The following is a 17,322-nucleotide window of genomic DNA, read 5'->3' on the forward strand; positions in this document are numbered from 1 at the left end:
AGTCAGAATTCTGAGAGAAAAGTCAGAATTCTGAGAAAAAAGTCAGAATTCTGAGAGAAAAGTCAGAATTCTGAAAAAAAATAATTTTGATGAAAAAGTCAGAATTCTGACTTTTCTCTCAGAATTCTGACTTTTCTCTCAGAATTCTGACTTTTTTCTCTGATTTTTTTTCCAGTGGCCCTAATCCTCTTCCGTAGCATACCTTTGAATTGTAACACAAGATGAATTATTCACTTCACCTGTGCTTTTAATCTCTTGGCAGATTGGTGTTTTTTATATTTAAAAAAGTAATTACATTTTCATATATTTTTTTAAAAAGTCTATCACGTATAATTAAAAAATGTAAGAACTCTTTTAGCTTCCACAGCTTTCTTTGTTTAGTCGTTTTGCCTTCGCCGGGCTTGGATAATGGTACCTCTGGACGACTTGCGGCTCCAAACAAGTGAGAGAAATAGCTTCTGGGTGATGTTAATGCTTCAGACCCAGGGAGAGCTCAGTGAATCAATGAGTTATTTTGGTCTTGGCAGCTCTAATTCATCCACTCAGGCCAGAACACACAGTCCTGGACGCAGCAGCAGCAGCGGCGGCGGCTTCTGTGACCAGAGGCAGCGAGCCAGACATCTTATAAATGACTGTCTCTGGTTCACTGCAGTTGCACAACAATGTAAGGTGCTGCAGAGATGAGCAAGCTGAAGCTGCACTTCCATCAGCTCCCCGGGGCAGACGTCTCCACGATCCCGAATGAGATATCGTCTGGGCGAGCTAAGAAACAGCAAACAGGTGTTTGGGCCGCCGAGATGGAAATGTGCAGGAGAAGAGCGATCAAACCGTCAGCCGTTCGCCTGCGTGGTGGGCGAGCAAATGGGGTGAAAGGTCATCAAAGAGGGGGCGTGCAGTACCTGCAGCCAACGACAGGAGCAGAGAGCAAAGCCCGGCTCTCGCGTTATAAGTTACAGAGGAGAGCTGCAGAGTTGGTGTCATTTCCTTGGCTTACCACAATCATTTCCTGTGAAGTATTTGCAGGCTCTGAAATTACAGCTTCTTCGCTCAGCAGGGCCCCTTTGTGCCCCAGCTGCAGGCAGAGACGTTGTCAGCCAGATCTGAGGTAGATGTGGCATCAGCGTTACCAACACAGCTAAGGGCGAAGGTTTTCCTCAAAGTCAGTTTAGTGTGAAAGCAGTTTCTTAACTTTACCTGCATCCAGCGCAGATTCTCAGCATGTGACTCATGCATAACCCAGTGTGTCATTCAGCTACTTTACTCTAAATAATCCAGATTATTTCCTCTTTATTAGGCTTATCATGATCTTTGCAGCAGTGGATGAAGCATTCTAAAGTTTAGTACAGTATTAACAGGTAGAAAAAATATTCAGTCTTTAGCCACACTGACCTCAGTGCTGTATTTCTGGAGTGCATCTCAGCTGCAGCTGTGTCGGCTTCTTGGAACCAGAAGTGACCATATTTGGGTGGAAAGCTGAAGCTGTTTCATTAGCAACTGAAGATGTAAACAGTTTCCTGGCCACCAGTGACCAGCAGGGGCCCTCAGCAGGAGCCCTCAGCTCCTTCACTCTGTGACATCAGCAAACTGCTAACCCCGATCATCTTAAGCAGGCCGCCTGGAATGATTTTGTTTTAGCTGTAAAACTGTCATTAAAAAAAAATCAGATGAGAGCATGAGATTTGGTCTCTTTTTTTCAGGACAATTACTTCTTTCAACATCTCGAAGTTGTTTTGCTGTATACTATAAGAGTGTAATCAGCGATTAAGAACATAAAAACCTAAATTAAAATGTTACAGATTTTACGGAATAAGACCCTCAGAACTTACATGAATAATAGACTGATAAACAATCCCCCTGGTAGAGCTCCAAAAAACTGTTCCTGCCAAGCTGTAGGCGAAGGCCTGCACTGGACTGCTGACACTTGTGCTCACCTTGATTTTTCCTGAGTGGATCATAAACCCACTCTGCTCTACAATCCCTCAAAGCCCTGCTTTTTCAGGGGTTGGAAGAGGGCTGGGCAGTGTATGTTTGCTAATGGTGACATGTCATATATGGAATTAAAAAACAAAAACATGGCATGAAACGCTAAAAACAGAGAAAGAATAAAATAATTAAAAAAAAATACCAAAATGTCTGATAAAATGCTCTCTCTCCACATTCATCTTCCCGGGGCCGCTGTGACGCGGTGCTTGGGATTACCATAATGCCTCTAATATCCCTGAAAAGCGCAGAGTCACTGTTTTCAGGATCCGTTGGAATTTTTTTACATTGCACAAACTGTTCAAGAGTTATGGTAGTTTAAAGAAACGTTACAAAAACCCGTCACCAGGCATGGGTTAAGGCTAAAGGGCAGCGGGGATGTCAAACATAAGGCTCGGGGGCTTTTCCTACTTTTCCCATTAACGATGCACCAAAGTAATTAAATGATAGATTTCTTTCATTTTATACACAAAATTATCCGAATTTAAGCCCCAAAAGTCTTACTGACAGATTACTTTAATTTACTACAGATGCATTTCTTTATCACTTAGAAAACCTGAGACAGACAGTTGAAATTGGACTCTTTTGTCTTATATTAAGATCTCTCATTGATTAAATGTGTGGTTATCTTCTTCACTCTGACAGAAGTTGGACTTTAAGTGGTCCAGCCCACGTACGATCAAATTGGGGCTTCCCAGTCACAATCACTTCTCTTTGAATCTCCATATTTGACCTTTATTAATAAATTATCTTTAAATCACCAAAATGTAGCTGCACATAATTTAACTCATTCCAGGAAGAGAGCCCTCAGATTTTAAAAGGTCTTCACTGGCTTCCCGCAATTTCCAGTATTTTTTAAATAATTTTTTTAATTGGTGTTCCTAATGCAGATTTATTCTTGAAAAGTGGAGCTACATAAAAATCTAAACCCAATCTTATGACGATTAGTTAATTTGCAAAGTAAAATAAAGTATTTAGCACCTATGTAAAAGTTAGGATCATATTTAAGTAGCATTACAGTTCCCAGGTTGCATATTCAAATAAATAATTAATTTTTTAAAAAGTAGCTAAAGTACCTCATGTATCATTTCACATGAGTGAATCATGTCCATAATATTACTGGGTTATAATTATTGATGTCTGTATCTCTTTAATGTTGCAGCTGGTTATAATTTGAATTGCCCTGTAGCTCGATCTATAATAATTCAATTTACAAACTAAAAGGAAAGCAAAGTTTTAAAATAAATAGTACAGTGTACAGAAAAATATACAGTGCATGGAAGTACTTAAAGTACAAGTCCATTGAAAGGGAGTAAAGTACTTGAGTAAATGTACTCAGTTACATTCCCACTGGTGCTTTTATTTAATGGTGTTGGGGGCAGTAAGATTAACAATACTCTAATCCAATGGCTTTGACTGTAAGATACAAATAGAGATTCTGGCGTCCTGTTAGCTTTAGAATCAGTTTTAAAAATCTTATTTTTTAACATTTCAACAATCCTTGAATTGTCCAGTAACTCTCAGGGCTTTTACTGGCTTTTCATTCCATCGCGTGTGGGTTAAAAACACCAGGACGGTGATGGTGAAGCACGATCTGATATCCTCGTGTTGGTGTTGTTCCCAGATCATCATACTAAAGGTTGTTCTAGGATCAACATTGCAAGTGACCAATCAGAATGTTGTGATGTCATACTTTTGCGACTTCGGGAAAAACCGGCGTAAAACAAAAAACTGTACTTAAGCTGCGAGAAACCGCCTTTGTCCGCCGATCAACGGACCCTAACCCTGACCCTAAACCTAACCCTTTAATAAACGCTAAGCAGAATTGATATTGTCCTTGCAACATTGGAATTTCATAAATGCACGAATGGGTTGGTGCGCAAAAGAATAACGTCACAATAATGTGATTGGTCACTTGCAATGTTGAACCTGGAACAACATTTTCATGATGATCTGGGAACAACACCAACACGAGGATATCAGATCATCCGATGGTGAAAACTCGTGGCTGAGCTCATTAACCAATGGGTGGCATAACAGTATCCATGGCCGTCCTTTATACTGGCTTGGTTAGCATGCTGCATCCATGAACTGTACGGCTGCAGCAGACACCTGCTAATAAAGACCTCTGCGTCATAAAGAGAGGCTTTGAGGAGAAGCCGTTGGCAGAATTAACAGCACAGCAAGCAAAATATTTCTCAGATAATTCCATTAAAAAAGCTCCAAAAGACCCCAAAAAAATCGATAGAATTTTATGTCTATTTTTTAATTTTATTATTTTATGTCTCGATTTTATTACTATTTAAATCAGGTACTGGTTACACTTTATGACCTTGAACTGTTTCTTTAATGGATTGTTCTGTCTTGTTTGGTGGTGGTTTTCAATTTTGCACTTACCTGGGCTGTGAGACACATAATTTCATCTCTTTGTCTTTTAAGATGACTAGAATGCCAAATAAAGCAAACTTGAGCACTACATTGACACACCCATAATTCTAAGCCTCACCACTACAACAGGAAGAGTTATAAAGGAAACCAACACTCATACAGTAGATATGAAGGGGACAATGAGCAGTGAGCTTGAGTTTATTTCTGCTGCTCTAACTTGGACATTTTAACATGTGAGTCAATAGGGACTGACTTGCCTCTGGAGTCAGCCCCTGCTGGCCACCAGAGGAACTGCAGTTTTGCTTCATTTTCTGCCCAATCTCGACATTTCCCTCTTCTGGTATTTTCTCGTCTTTCCCCGTCAATAAAGGAGAAAGACAAAGATATAAATCCCCAGCAAGTTCAAATAGCTGCCCCCTCCCAGAACTGGAGGTTACTTCCTGTTAAAAGGGAATTTTTTCTTCCCACTGTTGCCAAGTGCTTGCTCAAAGGGGGACATCACTTGTCTTATTTTATTTATTTCCTAACTTGTGAAGCACTTTGATCGAAACTATTGTTTTTAAATGTGCTATATAAATAAATACATTTTGATTTGATTATGATTTGATCTGATTGCTGGGTTTCTTTCCAATCATATGGGGTCTTTACCATACAATCATTCAATCAATTGCTCATCAAGAAGAGCCAAAGTGTTATTTAAATGTTCCACTTAAGTGTTTTTAAACATGTGTTAAAATGAAAGGGAAGGATATACCTTACAAGATGTTTACATTCTTCACTATTTCATATCCTTCCTCGATCTTTAATAATTATAAAATTATCCGCTTATTGCTTTTTTTTGGCCCAGTGATAGACTGCCAACTGTCCATAGACTGTCCTAGGAGTACTCTGCTCCTATTGTCCCCTCAACCCTGAAGTGGATAAGCTGTTAAGCGCATGGATGTCTGATTAATGCAGTGCAGTAAGAACTAGCAGTTACCTTCCATGTAAATATTAGTAATCAAACAAATGAAATTACACTCAAATGCAAGAAAAAAAATGAGGAAATTCACTACTTAATGAAATCTTTTTAGTTACTTTCCATCACTGTGCTCTTGGTACTTTAAATGCACAGTCATGACTGCACGAAGAGGATCAGTGAAGTGCAGAAAAAGCTCTGATTGGGACAGAAAAAGAGTGCAGGAACAACACTGTGTGAGGACACATCTTCATTCACTGCTTCACCCTTCACGTGTGCTCAGCTCCTTCTGACAACATCATGGCTCATTTGCAATTTCGCTTTCAGCCCGTTTGCAGTAAAAGTCATTGTGCGAACATCCAGGAATAAGCTAATGACCCCTGTGGCTGAAACAGATTAAGCCTTGTCATAGAATAAAATGGTCTTTTGGAGCTTGACAGACTGTAGATTAAACATGCGGTGCATTAATTCACTGCATTGAGGTCGTGGACAGTAATTTATGGCAGCAATTTAAAATCCTCCAGCAGAGTCTAAAACACTTTACAGAGACTGGTTAACGGAGGAGTTCACTGGAGGAAGGACATGTGTCTCTTTACTGTCTTTTAGCATCTGTTCTTAAAAACAAACCAGCTGCACAGTTTGTTGCAGGCTCTGCAGCAAATCTGAAGCCCTCTATGGAGCTTTAAAATCAGTACTTTAACACATCTTAAGGTTTAATTTGAATCAAAAAGACGAATGCTACCAAATAAAACCAAGGGAGGTACAAAAGTACAACATTTCCTGCAGAATACTGTTAAGGAAATAGAAATATTTGAGTAAAGTAGAATCTAAGCTGGGGCGCTTCTGCTGTTGGTTTGTTTTCTATCAGTGCAACACTGCCACCTTGTGTTTAAACTGTGGGGGACAAGGGAGAAAGGGAAATTTGGATCTCCTCCAGCTTTGATGGCACCATGCATTTGCTTTGGCTCCACTTCAGTCTATCCACAGTCAGGTTAATTTCTCACCAAGATCTTGCACTGATGAAGCACATCCCAAAGATTCTCAAAGGGGTCAAAGTATGGACTTGATGATCCAAGTGTGAAAATGATGCCTCCTGCTCCCCGAACCACTCTTTCATGGTTTGATCCTGGTTAATCATTTTGGAACACTCACACACACACACACACACTATAAGGGATGGCAAATATCCATGCAGTTATACTGTAAATTTTTTTTCTATTTCATTTTTATTTTTTTACTTCAATAAATTATCTTAGTAAGTCTTTCAGGTTTTAATGTGTTGAACTTCTTAACCTGATTTAAGAAATATTTTTAGTTGCTTCCTGTGCTTCACGGGGCCAATAATTAGACCCTTTTCAAATGTACTAACAACATTTAATGAGGGTCTGTAAAAAAAAACAAACACACAAAAAAAAAAAAAAAAAAAAAAAAAAAATCACATTATGTTTTATCATCCTTGACATTTCTAGTACAACACATACAGTGGCTTGCAAAAGTATTCGGCCCCCTTGAACTTTCCCACATTTTGTCACATTACAGCCACAAACATGAATCAGTTTTATTGGAATTCCACATGAAAGACCAACACAAAGTGGTGTACACGTGAGAAGTGGAACGAAAATCATACATGATTCCAAACATTTTTTACAAATAAATAACTGAAAAGTGGGGTGTGCGTAATTATTCAGCCCGCTTTGGTCTGAGTGCAGTCAGTTGCCCATAGACATGCCTGATGAGTGCTAATGACTAAATAGAGTGCACCTGTGTGTAATCTAATGTCAGTACAAATACAGCTGCTCTGTGACGGCCTCAGAGGTTGTCTAAGAGAATATTGGGAGCAACAACACCATGAAGTCCAAAGAACACACCAGACAGGTCAGGGATAAAGTTATTGAGAAATTTAAAGCAGGCTTAGGCTACAAAAAGATTTCCCAAGCCTTGAACATCCCACAGAGCACTGTTCAAGCAATCATTCAGAAATGGAAGGAGTATGGCACAACTGTAAACCTACCAAGACAAGGCCGTCCACCTAAACTCACAGGCCGAACAAGGAGAGCGCTGATCAGAAATGCAGCCAAGAGGCCCATGGTGACTCTGGACGAGCTGCAGAGATCTACAGCTCAGGTGGGGGAATCTGTCCATAGGACAACTATTAGTCGTGCACTGCACAAAGTTTGCCTTTATGGAAGAGTGGCAAGAAGAAAGCCATTGTTAACAGAAAACCATAAGAAGTCCCGTTTGCAGTTTGACACAAGCCATGTGGGGGACACAGCAAACATGTGGAAGAAGGTGCTCTGGTCAGATGAGACCGAAATGGAACTTTGTGGCCAAAATGCTAAGGGTGGCGGAAAACTAACACTGCACATCACTCTGAACACACCATCCCCACTGTCAGATATGGTGGTGGCAGCATCATGCTCTGGGGGTGCTTCTCTTCAGCAGAGACAGGGAAGCTGGTCAGAGTTGATGGGAAGATGGATGGAGCCAAATACAGGGCAATCTTGGAAGAAAACCTCTCGGAGTCTGCAAAAGACTTGAGACTGGGGTGGAGGTTCACCTTCAAGCAATACAACGACCCTAAACATAAAGCCAGGGCAACAATGGAATGGTTTAAAACAAAACCTATCCAAGTGTTAGAATGGCCCAGTCAAAGTCCAGATCTCCAGATCTGTTTTGCAAAGAAGAATGGGCAAGGATTTCAGTCTCTAGATGTGCAAAGCTGGTAGAGACATACCTGGTCAAACTTAAGTTCTCCTCCGTCTGCAGCAAACTCGCAGGCAGCAGCTTCTCCCCCCTCGCTCACATGCGTAAGTGCTCAGTCGCCTAGTGCCCGAGCTCGGATCATACCAAAATTAGGGGGAATTTACGACTGTGCGCTATGTGCTTCGAATATTGTATAGTTTTTGTTTTATACAGTTGTCAATCAGACATCTAACTATGAGACAAATTACACTCCAAAAAACCCCGGGCTTCTGAAACAACAGCCTGGGCTTAAGCCCAGTAATGTCCCACTTGTCAGTCTGGACAGCCCTGACCACCAACCGAAACACATTCATGTCATGAAAGCATATTTTTTAAAAATGGCTGAGAAAACACAGCCAATAACTTTCATTCTGATGATCTGCAGAATGATTCAGGCACAAAACAAATTTCACTGTTCAAAAACTTGCAGACTATATACTGTGTGGACAGTGTGGACTGATCATATCCCACAAACTAAGTTTGTGCAAACTAAACTGTATTTGTTTGTATTCACTTACACAACATGTCTCTCAGGATTAACTGGAGTCATCAGCAACAGCATAGAGCAGTCATGTCTCAAGTCTAATAACAGAAGACAGGAAAAGATCAATAAAGAAACAACTTCCCCAAACCAAAGCACAAATGAAACAATAAGTAAAACAGGTTGATCTAAAGTATAATTAAAGCTCAGCCTGATTAACATAAATGTCACTGACAATTATTAATATATTGGAAAACCAAAATAGTTACCACTCAGTTGATGACTTTCTGTCCAACTGCTTCTTCTTACAGACTTGTAAGGGTTTGATGTAACCTGGGGAGTGCTGGTCCCGAGCCTCAAAGACAGTAAGAAGCAAGCAGAGGGAGAAAAAACAGAAAATTATTTAGAAACTGATTTGATCCTTAATAGCTGTGCAGCAGTTATAACTTACAACACAGAAGGTCAATGTAGACCTCATACAACCAAATCAGACTAGTACATATAGTACTAAAAACATCTATTACTGTGTCTGAATGTGTGGCATTAACACTGTTAGTTTAGGCCTAAAGAGATGTGTTTAAAGAAAAGACCACCTAACTTAAATGTAATCATTGCACGCTTGTTAAAAGCTAACTTTCAATACATAAAGATTCTAATAAGCACTATTACCAGATATAACATATGGCAGTGTTTATATGTGACACAGGCAACCCCAACATGTTTCTGATGATTCAACTGTGGGATTTAACTTCATTATTTAGAATATAGAAGAAACTATAAAGCCAACATAGACTTTAACCATTTAACAAGCCACAAATCTGGTTTATGGCTTTGGACTTTCACAACAATAAATGTGTCTAAACACAAAACAAAATACTGTTGTTCTTCTTCTTATTGTTTAAAATGTAATTACACAGATATGTTTGTTAAATGTAAAAGTAGTTTGCTTATGGCTAAACGCTAGATTTGACATTAATAGATGCCACAGATGCAGTAGCGGTTTTTGATATGGGCGACATGGGACCAGGGCGGCATCACGGGCATCAGCAAAAATTATTTTTTGCTTGTACTCATGCTGCCCCGACATCATGCCAGCGCATACTGGGAATGGCATAGGCACTGATCGATTTTCTATTGCCCATTTGCTGGGAGTAAGAGCGCCCTCCGTTTGCGAGGTGCGCCTGCTGCTTGCAGCACAGGGAGGAGAGGGCAGGGCGGCGGGGGATTCTCTGGCTGGCTGGAGCAGCATCTAATAACCAACTCGCAAAATAAAATAAAATAAAAACAAACCAACAAACACGAAAACACCAGACACTATACTACAGACTTATAATTTGCACCGATGGTTTTTCTAAATTCTGTACGCGATAAGTGAGCGTGAGAGCCCTCGGTGCGCCTGCTTGCTGCTGCGCTGAAGTCGAAGTAAACTTTATTGTCATCTCCGCTATATACAGTACAGTAGAGAGACGAGATGACGAGGGTCAGGTTACAGCAGTGAAAGTAAACAAACAATAAATTTAAGAAGAGTAAGAAAATGAATATGCACTTTAGGACTAGGGGTAAAGGGATCAATAACAATTTAAAATTTATAATTTACAGTTTGACGAATTAAAGTCTCACACACAACCTGTCGAAAGGAGAGGGGGGGCCGGCTGCTTCCAAATAGAGCACATTTCATTCATAATGTTGTAATGTTGTGTCGAATCTGTGAACTAACTTAAGGTGTAAGTTTATTATGCTATATTGTGGTGATCCTCGAGTTGGGGGATGGGTGTTCATACTGGAGTGAAAAATTAAAACCAATGGAAGATGGGCGCCAGAGGGAGTGTTCGCCCAAGGCGCCAAACAGGCTAGGACCGCCACTGCACAGATGTTCAAAAGCTGCCACAAAGAATTAAAATAAATACAGGTGTTAAAAATAAAAACTTAATGTTAGAAAGTTTTATATGGACTAAAAACAAGCCCCCAACCTTAACGGCTGCACCTTCCGAAAAGGTTTCTTCCGGGCTCTTATATAATAGCTGCTCACTTTTCTATTTCAAACAATCCAAAGAAAATTTCACTTTTTTAAAGGAGTTAATTTTAAATAACAAGAGCCGAGAGGCAGCAGCAATGCTAGGCTAACACTAGCTAGCTAGCATGATCATGAATCTGGTGCTAAACTGAGAGAAGACACAAAACAGTTTGAATAACAGTAAACATTTACTCACCAAATCAGTATATAACGTAAGGAATCACAGCAATGACAAGCGGCTCGATAAAGCCATTCTCCACAACGACTTTCCATAAAGTTCGTCTTGAATCGCTAACGAAGAAGAATAAAACCAGCCAAGTGCAGATGAAGCGGGCGAAGATGAAGCAGGGCAGCATGGAGGCGAAAGAGCGAGGGCAGTGAGACGAGAAGAGATGAGAAACAGAGCAAATGACTCACCAGTGAGTGGATCGAGAGAGGGTATAAAGTCGACATGGAGTCCGTAAATAGTCAATATCTGACAAGCTTGCCAACCAGAGGATCTGGAGGGTAACAGTGGTCCCAGTGGTAATCGGAGTGCTGGGTGCAGTGACCCCCAAGCTTCATAAGTGGCTCCAGCAGATCCCAGGAACAACATCAAAGATCTCTGAGCACAGTCCTAGGAACAGCAAAGACACTGAGCAGGACTCTCAAGCTCCCAGCCTCTGGTAGAGGACCTGAGCTTGAAGGATAAAGACTGCCCGCAGGGGGGAGAGAGAAATTTGACATATATATAAAGATACAGTTTAAAGATACAGACATAGCTGAAGTTATAAAAGAAATAAGCTGATTTTCAGGTGTTGGGTGGGAGGCAATTAATTTATTGAACATCATAAATTCACTTCTGGCTTCATGTCAAAGTAGTCATAGCTGTACCACATCTAGCTGTAAACCTGAGTGAGTCGTCATGAGCCCATAAGAAATGGCAGCAGGACACCATCGTGTAATCCTTCCCCTTCACTCTCTAAACATTTGAACAAATGATAATGGATGAGTGAAAGTAGCACTAGATTTGGCAGCTAAATACAGAGAAATGCCTTTGTTTCTAAAACATTCATCTCTGTGAATAATCAACATGTTAGCTGAATTTGCAACTATCATCTTTTGTCAAAAGGATTCAAGTCAGAGATTACAGTCAAATAGTTTAAACACAATAGAAAGAACAACAAAAACATAATACACATGATTTAAAAGTTAGTGTTGTGTAGAAACCTCATAAATACAATCACACTCATTTTCACAAGTTTAAAGTTTAGTGGAAATGTTCAAATGCCCCGACTCAGAAAAGCACCTGATCAGAAAACGTTTAGGATTGTTGTTTGTGTTTTATACTTAATGCAAGTGCCTGTAATAAAACGGTTATCGTTTAGTATGGGTTATTACTATTGTTTAGAATTGTTGCAGAACAGGGTTTGGTTTTTGTAATGCAATATTAATCCATATGAAATAATTGATGCTCATTTTCATCAACTCTGGCCAAAAAGATCAATTTCTAATGCTGCTTAAAGTAGTAGCATCAACTTAGATAGTTTAACTAAACACAGTGAGGCTGATTACATGTCTGGTAGGTGGGATGGCAGACTCAATCACTGCTGACAATCATTTTATCTTAATGTAACCTGTTACATCCTTTAGAAAAGATGATCCAGTGAAATAGCTTTTGAAAAAGGATCTTTTCACTTGTAAACAACAATTATTTCATATATGCATGCTACAGATTTGACCATTAAAGCCTCTTGTTTTCCACCTCATTTCCCCTTTAATTTAATGACTGATATGTTGAAATGGTTTGACACACAGTGAAATGATTTAATGCACAGCAGAAAGTGCATATTCAAATTCATCTCCACATTAAGATGAGTGTAGCCTGGAAAATGGTTAGCCACACAGGACACAAATACTGGGGTTCTTAATGTGCAGTTTTTATTGTCAATAAACAAAAATGTCCTTTGACCTTTACTTTTGTCAAACAGCAGCCATATGGACTTGTACTGAACACTGACAACATGAGAGGCAACGTGGCAAAGTAACAGAATAAACAATTTTAAAAAAAGATGTGCAATATGAGGAAGAAAGGAAATGAAATAAAATACAAAACACAAAAATACGGCAGCGGCCTCTGTCTGTGCAGAACAAAATACAAAGAGCTAAATCACACAAGGCTCCTTTAAAAAAAAAAGAAAAAAAAAAGGTGGAAGTGTTACATACATTTTCTATAAACACTGACATTCCACAGCAATCTCAGCTCACTTGGAATACTGCAGCACACAGCTCACAACTTATCCCTTGCATGCAGAAAATAGCCGCTCATACACATACAGGTCCTTTGCATCATCCATTTCAGAAACACATCATCTTGTTAAAATACTGATGTTTTACCACTGCACTACAATTACACCAATATGTTTCAACGAGTTATGTGCATATTTAACAATTCCTTACCAACAATTTAACTTCTTTACAACAATCCCGTTCCACATCCACAAATAAAAGTAAACAGGAAGTCCCAAGATGCATTTCTTGCAAGTTTTTTGGGGGGAAACTGCAGGTAAAGCCTTAAGCACTGCTCCCCCCGTGACCACAATGTGTAACTACACAAACCAATAAAATTAACAGGTTCAAGTGAACATAACATGCAGATAACAAAAGAAACAGCACAAGGAATAACATTAAATTACTCAATAACATTGTTGTCTTAACATACATGGGAGCAAAGAAAGAACATTTTAAGACCCTGTTTTGAACCTTATATGGATATTTGGTTAACTGAAGGTAAACTGGGATGTTTTCTGCAACTGCAAACATACGAAATCCCATCCCATCTTTAGGTTGCTGCTCTGTGCTGGCCCCTTTCAGCTCATCTTTGTCAGGATTTGGATGGAAGACTTTATAATAAATAACTTTAAGTATTAGACCGAGGACGTAAACTGCAATAACACAGGCAGCTGTGATTAAAGCGTACATAGGCTGTATCACAAAATCAGGAGGATGTTTGCTCATCGTCCAATACCACACAGCACAGATGATGCAAATATCAGTCATTATCAGTCAATAATCAGCATTTTTCCATCTACAGAAAATGAAAATGGACTTTCTTTTGGTACTGTCACGAATACCTCGTACATTAAGGGATTATATTTTTAAGGAACTGAAATGTAAGTCTGACATAAGGGAAGAAGGGAACAAATAAAGTGAACTGGATGTCTGTTATTAAATTAACTAGAAACTAACACCTAAAGAAGATACTCTCAAAAGGGAACAGTAAGTTTTCAGTACCTAAGTAAAATTTATTAGACTGTTTTTTCTTTTTTCAATGAAGTGACCAAAATGCTTAAGCAAATTAAGTCCCGTTTCAAACATGAACGGCAAGAGAATCGAGCCATGACGTCAGAAACTCTTACAGCCTGTTCTTTGTGGGCGTTACCTATTTTCAATCAGCCAATAGGGAACGTTGTTGTGGGCGGGGCCCAAATTTCACTGATGCGTGCCAAGCTGGACCAGTATGAGATCCAAGCTGGAGAACTCACTGATGAATCAGTGTCACGCAAAGTGGAAATGAGCAGCGCCACCAAAGAAAAAGGGGATCAGACTTGTTCAGGTCAGACCAACAACTTTGACCTTGACATGAACCGTCTGAAACAGCAGCTTCAGCAGAGGGACAGCGAAATCCTGACCCTGAAACAGGAGAAGGACAGTCTGTCTCCGGAACCTGCACAGCTTCAGAAACACGAGAAACCCAAAGTTGTGTGCACCCTGCCAAAGAGTACACTGGACGACCTTGTTCGGGTTAGGAAAGCCTTCCTAAAAGCTCTGTCTGAAAATAAACTTTTAAAAGAGGATTCAAAGACAGCCAGACAGCAAATCAAACAGCTGATGGCCCAAATATCAATGATGCGTACCAGGCTGGAACTATATGAGATCCAAGCTGGAGAAGAAAAGGAGGAACAGACTTGTTCAGATCAGGAGAAGACCATCACCTCTGACCTTGAAATGAACTGTGTGAAAGAGCAGCTTGGGCAGAGGGACAGCGAAATCCTGATCCTGAAACAGGAGAAGGAAAGTCTGTCTGCTGAGCTCGCACAGGTTCAGAAACACCAGGCGTCTCTGGCAGAAACTCTGTGGAATGAGAGAAAACACAGAGAGAATCTGGAGCAGGAGAAGAAAGTCCTGGAGGAAGAAAATAAAGTCCTGGAAGAGCAGAAAGTGGTGAAGGACACAAACGAAATGCAGAAAAAACTGGACGAGCAGCCCAAAGAATTAGTGGAGGCAAAGACTGAGACAGTAGAGACGGCAACCCCAGAGTCGTCCTCATCAGAAACCCTCCAGGTGTTTCAGAGCGCAGATGAGATCAACCAAATACTGGAGACAAAGGCTGAAACATCAACACTGGAGAAAACACTGAAAATGGAGGATAAGTTGCGCGTCAACAGACTGATCCAGTTGGTGGTTTCTCAGGCCATAGAAAAAGTCTCCTCTAAATACAAGCTCTTCACAGAGCGCCTCACTCCCAACTGCATCAGCGATCGCCTGATTGAGAAAATCTGGCCTGAAATCGAGCTGAAACATTTGGCTCTGTCCCCAAAACGTCTGAAAAATCTAGACAAGGCCATTCTCAAGGATCTTTGCAAAGCACATAACTGCAAGGAAAAACATTTGATTTTTAATCTGAGGGAACAGCTTGATAATATTACTGTCCCAGCCTTCACCAAACGCCTGTTGTCATTACCAATAAGAGTCCTCAGTGTCTCTAAACACAGAGAAGAGTACAAGGAAGTGGTGAAAAACGTCACTAAAGATCTGGTAATGCACGCTATGAGCCAAGAAAATGAGACGACAACATGGCGTCCAGGAACATCAGATTTTATTATACAGAAGCTTTCCCATAAGATCTGGAAGAAAATTCTGTCCAAAAACTACAAAATGTCCTTGGAGAACGTTGAACAACTCGCCCTGACAGTGTACAACGAACTCCATGACAGGTGGGATTCTCCAGCACTCTTATTGAAGTCAAGCAACCCAGTGGTTGACGAAGCAATCGTCAAAACCTTCAAAAAACACGCCAAACTGAGGAGCCAAAACATCATCTTTAGGGCTTTCTCGTGTGCACGCTAAAATTGAACTGACACGTGCATGCGACTATGTGACAAAACTCAACTTAAAGTGGCTTAAAATATTCCTTTAAATTGGGCATCTAAATTTAATTTTAAAACCAGAGTGGTTAAAAAGAACCACTCTTCTTCTCCCAACTTCCTTCCCTCATCACCAACTGGCCGAGGCAGATGGCCACCCCATCCCAGAGCCTGGGTCTGCCGGAGGTTTCTCTCTTTTCAAAGTGAGTTTTTCCTTCCCACTGTCGCCAAAGTGCTTGCTCTAGGGGGTTGGAGTTTTTGTGCGTTATTGTAGGGTCTTGACCTTACAATATAAAGCACCATGAGGGAAGTGTTGTTGGGGTTTGGTGCTCTTTTTTAGCTCAAAATGTCCAATTACAACAGGACATTTTGAGTTCAGAAACAGCACCAAACCACAAAACAAATGAAACAATAAAAAAGATAAAATAAAAAAAAAAAACTTGAATTTGTGCTTTGTTCTATTTGCTGTAAATTTGCTAAGAATGTCATATAAGATTAGAATTGTGTGTCTCAATATCATGTATCGTAGCATCACCCTGTAGTTCAATTTGAAGTGGATGTCACAGTAATGTCTTTCTGTATGTGTGAAAAACACGGGAAATACATAAAGTATAACCGGTGTTTGAGGTTAGCTGGTTACATTTGTTTAGATATTCTACTCTCCGTGTTCCAGATCCCCAGAATTGACATTTTCACCAAATGGTCTTTTCTGTCTGCCAGTGTGTCATGCAGTTTTCAAGATTAAAGACCTTGGCAAAGAAAAAAGAAAAAGTTCCCCACTCCTGGAAATGCATCTAGCCTTCATAACAATATTATTTACAGACAATTAATTATTCTAATTTTGAATAGTGAAATTCCAAACAGTGAAATGATTTAATGCACAGGAGAAAGTGCATATTCAAATTCATCTCCACATTAAGATGAGTAATACCTTCAGATATTATATCTGTGGCTAATCAGACAAAAGGTCAGAGTGCTACAAAACAGAGCCATGTGATCTCTATAAAACATTCTACATGACTCGGTCTCTTTCCAGTCGTCCTGTGGATGTCAAGTGCACGTCAGGAGTAGAAGTTCTCGGTCAGCTTCCTCATTCTTTTATTGCAGTGTGCTGATGGGGCAGACGGACAGTGGTCTGCTGTGTTTTCTGCAACTGCAAACATGCAAAATCCCACCTCATCTTCAGGTAGCTGCTCTGTGTTGGCTCCTTTCAGCTCATCTTTGTCAGGGTTGGATGGAAGACTTTATAATAAATAACTTTAAGTATTAGACATAGGACATAAACAGAGGAATGGCTTATTTGAAGAGTTTCAGTCAGGTTTCAGAGCTCGTCACAGCACAGAAACAGATTTAGTGAAGGTTACAAATGATCTTCTTATGGCCTCTGACAGTGGATTCATCTCTGTGCTTGTCCTGCTTGACCTCAGTGCAGCGTCGAAACTGTTGACCATAATATCCTATTAGAGCAATTAGAACATGCTGTAGGTATTACCAGAATCAAAACTAGATGATAGTAGCATCATAGACCTGCACTACACTGACAACACCTCTTTATTGTGGTAACATGAGACTGTATCTTTGAGGCCTGAGTTTTGAGAACCTATCAATAACATTTTCAAGGTCAATATTATTC

General features: G+C 40.1%; 1 long non-coding RNA gene across 2 annotated transcripts; it reads right to left on the reverse strand.

Annotated features, from left to right (window-relative positions):
- Positions 1–143: 143 nt before the first annotated feature.
- On the reverse strand, positions 144–14,022 carry LOC146492940 (uncharacterized). 2 transcript variants are annotated; one of them, XR_014871907.1, is made up of 3 exons: positions 8,819–14,022; positions 1,195–8,650; positions 144–1,100 (listed from the first exon to the last, which is right to left on the reverse strand). It is a non-coding gene; the product is annotated as an uncharacterized LOC146492940 (long non-coding RNA). The 2 variants fall into 2 exon arrangements; XR_014871906.1 differs by having other exon boundaries at positions 144–899; positions 995–8,650.
- Positions 14,023–17,322: the final 3,300 nt, after the last annotated feature.

This window comes from Neolamprologus multifasciatus, chromosome 22 (assembly GCF_963576455.1).
Source record: "Neolamprologus multifasciatus chromosome 22, fNeoMul1.2, whole genome shotgun sequence".
NCBI lineage: Eukaryota > Metazoa > Chordata > Actinopteri > Cichliformes > Cichlidae > Neolamprologus > Neolamprologus multifasciatus.